This window comes from Dasypus novemcinctus, unplaced genomic scaffold, assembly GCF_030445035.2.
Source record: "Dasypus novemcinctus isolate mDasNov1 unplaced genomic scaffold, mDasNov1.1.hap2 H_1, whole genome shotgun sequence".
Lineage (NCBI taxonomy): Eukaryota > Metazoa > Chordata > Mammalia > Cingulata > Dasypodidae > Dasypus > Dasypus novemcinctus.
In genome coordinates this window covers 554,954-560,953 of record NW_026688138.1, presented here as the reverse complement: position 1 = coordinate 560,953, position 6,000 = coordinate 554,954, and positions in this window count along the sequence as shown.

Sequence of the window (6,000 nt, the reverse complement as noted above, 5' to 3'; positions counted from 1 at the left end):
CGTGGTCACCAAGAGCAGGACTGACTGCAGCCTCTCACCATCCCACACCCACAAGTCAGGACAGACAGTTTAGGTTAAGGTTCTCTCTGAAGAGACAAAGAGCCTCCCACCCATAGCCCACATCGAAATATGTAATTTATACATAAATATACATAAACAATAAGTGTATAGCAAAAGTTGTGAATTTACACAAAAAATAAGCCCATCATCATACAAGGCTCCCACACATCACCCTCCACACCCAAATCCTGCATTGTCGTGAAACATTTGTTACAAACTGTGAAAGAGCATTGTTAAAACATTACAACTAACTATAACCCATATCTTACGTTGGTGCATTTTCCCCCAATCCACCCAGTTATTAAAACCCTGTATTAATATTATATATTTGTTTCAAGCTTTTGAAGAATTTTCATTTTGTTCACCTATCATGTTTTCATATTTTTGGTAGGAGATTTTATACATTCTTCCACATTCTGGATTACCACTTTCCAACTTAACTGATGTCTTATTAATAAAATGAATTCTTAATTTTTATATAGTCCCATTTATTAATTTTTAATAATAAAGTTTAATCTGGTTTGTTTACAAAATTCTTACCATTTTAAATCACATATTAACTTTATCTTTTTTCCAAAATCTGTATTTTTAATTAATTCATCTATTTATTTTTACCTATACCTACAATCTATTTGGAATTGATGTTGGTTTATTGTGAGGTTGGAATTCTGAATTTGTTTCATTATGGGTAAACACTACTTCACAAATTACCATTTATTTAAAAAGCCATCATTTGACACACTGCACCACACTGCCTGCTTGTTTATAAATCAGATAGCTGCATAATTGTGGGTAGGCTTTCAAACTCCTTAGCCTGTTATGCTAATTAATTCATTTTCCCTTGTGCCACTAACCTACTCTCTGATAAATAGATCCCATAAGAGTTCTTCATACTTGGTGACTTAAGTCCTCCCACTTGGTTCTTCTAATTTAAGTTTGCTCTCACTATTTTTGGCCCATTGCTTACGAACTCAGAATTGGTTTGTGAATTACTCACATTAATAAACCCTGCAATCTTTTTTAAAAATTTCTTTGTCTTTACTTTTTTTAAAGTTACATTCAAAAAATATGAGGTCCCCATATACCTCTCCACCCCCCTCACCCCACTCCTCCCATAACCACAACCTCCTCCATCATCATGGGACCATCATTGTACTTGGTGAATACATCTCTGAGCACTGCTGCACCACATGGTCAATGATCCACATTATAGTTTACACTCTCCCCCAGTCCATCCAGTGGGCCATGACAGGACATACAATGTCCAGTAACTGTCCCTGCAGTACCATGCAGGAAAACTCTAAGTCCTGAAAATGCCCCCACATCACATCTCTTCTTCCCACTCCCCACCCTCAGCAGCTACCATGGCCACTTTCTCCATCTCAGTGCTGCATTTACTTCCATTACTAATCACAATAGTTCCAGAATAGAATATTAGTAAGTCCATTCTAATCTATACTCTATTCCTCCATCCTGTGGACCCTGGGATGGTTATGTCCACTCCACCTCTATATTGAGAGGGGGCTTAGATTCCACTTGTATGATGGATACAATTCTCCTGTTTGCAGTTGTAGGCACTCTTGGCTCCCTGGTGTGGTGGCTGACCTTCTTCACCTCCCTGTTAGCTAGCTGGAGTAAGTCCAATAAACCAGAGGATAGGAGTTACAAGTCTGTTGAGGATCAGGGCCTGACTATCACATGGACAGTCCAGAGATTCAGGTCCCCTGAGTATACACTAAACCCCAGCACCAACCACAGGTCTGGTAAAAGTAACAGGAGAGGCTTGAGAACAAAGATCACATCTGAGTCCAACTCCATCACACTCAGGAACACAAACTCCATATCTTAAGAGGAATTATATTTAATTTAATATATGGGAAAAATTTGGAGTTAATGGAATTTTAACAATTATATTCTATATGATATATGCCACCATTTATTAACATTTCTTTTACTTCTTTCAATAATACTTTGTAGTTCCCAATGTAAGGGTTTTAAACAAATTTTATGATGGTTACTTGATAGTTTCATTGGTGTTGTAAATTGTACCTTCTTTAAATTTTATCTTTTGTTTGTTTCCAGAATATGGAGATACAAACAATTTGTTATTAACCTTCCAACCAATTTGTAATGAGTTATTAAACCTAATAAATTGTAGATTTTGAAATTTCTAGATATACAGTTTGGTTATTTGGAAACAATGAGAGTTTTAGGTTTTCCTTTTTATATGCCATTTATTACTTATCTTAATTTCTTATACAATTGAGTCACAATGATGTGGCTATGGGTGGGAGGCTGTTTGTCTCTTCAGAGATAACCTAAATTATCTGTGACTTGTGGGTGTGGGGCTTGGTGACCATGGCTAGGACTCAAGTCCCAGGAAACAGTTTAACAATGCAAGGCCTATAAACTTTAAGTATTCAGGGGAAATGCAAACCAAATATGCTAAAAGCTTATCTAGAATGCCTGAGGTCCATGCTAAAAGCTTACCTAAGATGTGGAAATATATGCTAATTCAAGCCTATTGAGAACTGAAACAAAAGGACCATTTGGCCTTTCCTCTCTGTATAAAAGGGACTCAAAAATCTTGTTCCAGGCTCAGGATTGAAACAGAAAGCTCTTGAGTCTGGCCGGCCATCAATAAACCATTTTTCCTTCTCAAAATCATTCCTGAGTCCTGGCCTCTCTATACGCAAATAATTGAACGTCTCTCAAATTCTACAACAACAGTACAAATTAAATAGCAATTATAGTAGCATCATTCCTGTATAGAATATCAGGGGAAAGTTTTCAAAATCCCAACATTGCTTATAATGTTGGAAATGAATTTTAATTTAGGTATTCTTTGTGAGATTAAGGATGGTCTATTTCTAGGTTTTTAATGGTTTTTCACTGATTGGGCTGGATTTTGTCAAGTGCTTTTCCACATCTATTGAGATGATAACAGATTTTTCTCTTTTATTTCTGTTAATATAGTGAACTACATTGAATGCATTTACAAAAGTTAGGCAACATCATATACGTAGATTGATTCTCTTTTTTATAAGTATCATCCATTTAGTATTTCTCTAGGTTCCATTCACTTTTTGTGTGTGTGTGTGTGGATTTTGCTTCCATGTCCATTAGAAAGAATGTTCTCTTAGTTTCCATTCAGGGAGTTAGCTTCCTATTTTACTATTCTATAGAGAATTCTGCCCAACATGGATAGTGAATACTCAGGAAGCTAGAGTTCTATGAGTATAAACATGCTATAGATATCTAGCTTCATTCCATTTTAGTTTATATATACTTTGGATTTTTCAATATTTTGAAATCTGTAGGTGATTTTGATGTGGGCTATGGGTGGAAGGCTCTTTATCTCTTCAGAGATAACCCAAGCTATTTGACTTGTGGGTGTGGAGCGGTAAGAGGTTGCAGTCCTGCCCTTAGGGACAATGGCAACTGCTCCAGTCCCAGGAAACAGTTTAACAATGCAAGGGCTATAAACTTTAAGTATTTAGGGGAAATGCAAAAACCAAATATGCTAAAGGCTTATCTAGAATGTCTGGAGTCTATGCTAAAAGCTTACCTAAGATGTGAAGATATATATGCTAATTGAAGCCTATTGAACTGACACAAAGCGACCATTTGGCCTTTCCTCGCGGTATAAAAGACATTTGAAAATCTTGTTCAGGGCTCGGGATTCAAACAGAAAGCTCCTGAGTCCCGCTGGCCGTCAATAAACCATTTTTCTTTCTCAAAATCATTCCTGAGTCCTGGCCTCTCTATACTCAAATAATTGAACTTCTCTCAAATTCTACAACAATTTCTTTAAGCTCCAACAAATGTATACTTTTCATAAACCTTCCACGTGATTTTGAAAAAGTGACAATTATAACATTATTAGTGTATTTACACCAGTTAGATAAAATGTATTATGTATACCTTTCACATCTTTCATATACTCAGTTCATGTTCGTGTGTTCCAAAAGCCACGAATAAAAGTAAGTTTAAGGTTTCTGGTTAGTTTTGTGTATTTTTGTCTCCTTTTAGTTATGACTTAATTTATGCTTTGTATGTTTTGAAGCTATGATGCTGGCTGTGACTGTACATGTCTATATAAAATACATCCTGAAAGAGGACTGGCATTCTAAATGCAACAATACTCTTAAAGCCTAAATCCTGGCTTCTAAGTAATTTTACCCATAAAAATAAAATGAGATTCTTTGGAGAATCAGCTGATTCAAGCCTGGAGTAGGGAAAATAAAAGATAAACGTGGAAATAAACTAGCATTAATACTTTATTCCATGAACTTTACCTTTTCAAACTCAGTAAGGTAGATTTTTAAAAGAATCTCTAAATTTTATTTCAAAAAATTTCATTTTTATATACAATAAAATGTATATAATTTCATTTTTATATACAATAGAGAAACTATAGTGGTGGACAGGTAATTAAAATTAAGAAAATGCTTACAATTTTGAAAATATAAACTTTTTAAAGTTGAGGTTTTGATAAGACCGAATAAGTTATAAATGGTTTTTGAAAAACCAACAACTCTAGATCCGCATCAGCTGCTGGCGGCGGCGGCGGTGAGAGTCTGCGCGCACGCCTGCACGCCTGCACGCTGCCCTCTGCCAGGCGCCCCGGGCTGCGGCGCCGCCTCGGGCTTCATTCCCAGGCTGGCAGCGCGGGAGGTGGGAGGGGGAGGCGCCCGCACCCCTTCTGCACCGCGGGCGCCTCGCAGGAGGCGGGACCCAGGAAAGACGCGCGGCGGGGGAGGACCCGCGGCTGCGGCGAGCGCGTCTTGCCCCCGGGGAGCTCCTGCACCTCGCGCGGGGCCTCTCCTGCCGGGTCCCGGCTGGGGGGGTGGGAGGCGGGAGAGCAGCAGCTGCGGCGCGAGCGAGGGACCCGACGCTCCCCGCACACTGGGGGAGTTCAGAAGTGGTAGGGATGGAGTCCCGCCATCTTCCCGCTCCCACCGCAGCCGCAGCCGAGGCCGAGTCGCGGCTCTAGGTTGGGGCTTCCCCGCCCGCGCCTCTGACCCGGCCCGCGCCCCTCCAGCCCCCAGGGCGGGGCCGCCCTCCGTCCCCCAAAGGGGCTGCTCAGCTGTGCTGGGCTGTGTGGGAACGACTCCCTTTGACTCCGGGTTTCTGTTATTTTCTGGGGTTTATTTTGCGGGGAGGGTGCGGAGGGAGGTGGCTGTCTGCCTCCTACCCGCGCGTGTCCAGGTTCCTGCCTCGAGAGGGGGCCCTGGCGCGAAGCGGGGTGGGGTGCACGCGCGTGAGGTCGCTTGCGGTCGGGGTGCACCGTTTGCAGCGCCCGCAGGAGCGGCCTGCGGCCCTGGCCCCGCGCGCCCTGGCCCTTAGCTCCGCTGGGGCCCGCAGCTGCCCGGTGCACGCACTTGAGGCGTCACCCTCGGGCCAGGTCTGGGGTGGGGGCTACAGGGACTTAACCAGGGCGGCCTCACTTCTGTAGCCAGGTCTGTGGGCTGGCTGTGCCCTGGGATGGCAGCCCTGGGGCGGGACAAAGAGCCTTCAGAACAGGAGGTGATTAGCGCCAGAGGTCCTGAAAAAATAATAATAAATAAATGATCAGTAAATCTAACAGTAACTGCAGAATGCTTTTTTTTTTTTTAACTGCGAAGGTACAGCTTTACAGAAATATAATGCCATAAATACTTAACTTGATATAAATGTGTCAAATATATTTAAATGACATCCAGACAAATTTCATAGATACATAAATTAATTAGTTCAATACTTATAAATTTGATTATTTAGCAATATTTATGTGCACAGGAAAATAGACTGAGGAATTTTAATTTTGAGGATTGGGTTTATATTTTCATGATGACCACAATGATATTGTCCAGATATACCACCAGTTTTGATTTGATAAAACACTAATATTAAGCATATTAAAATATATAATTAAATTAATGAAAGTTAGATTTTCCT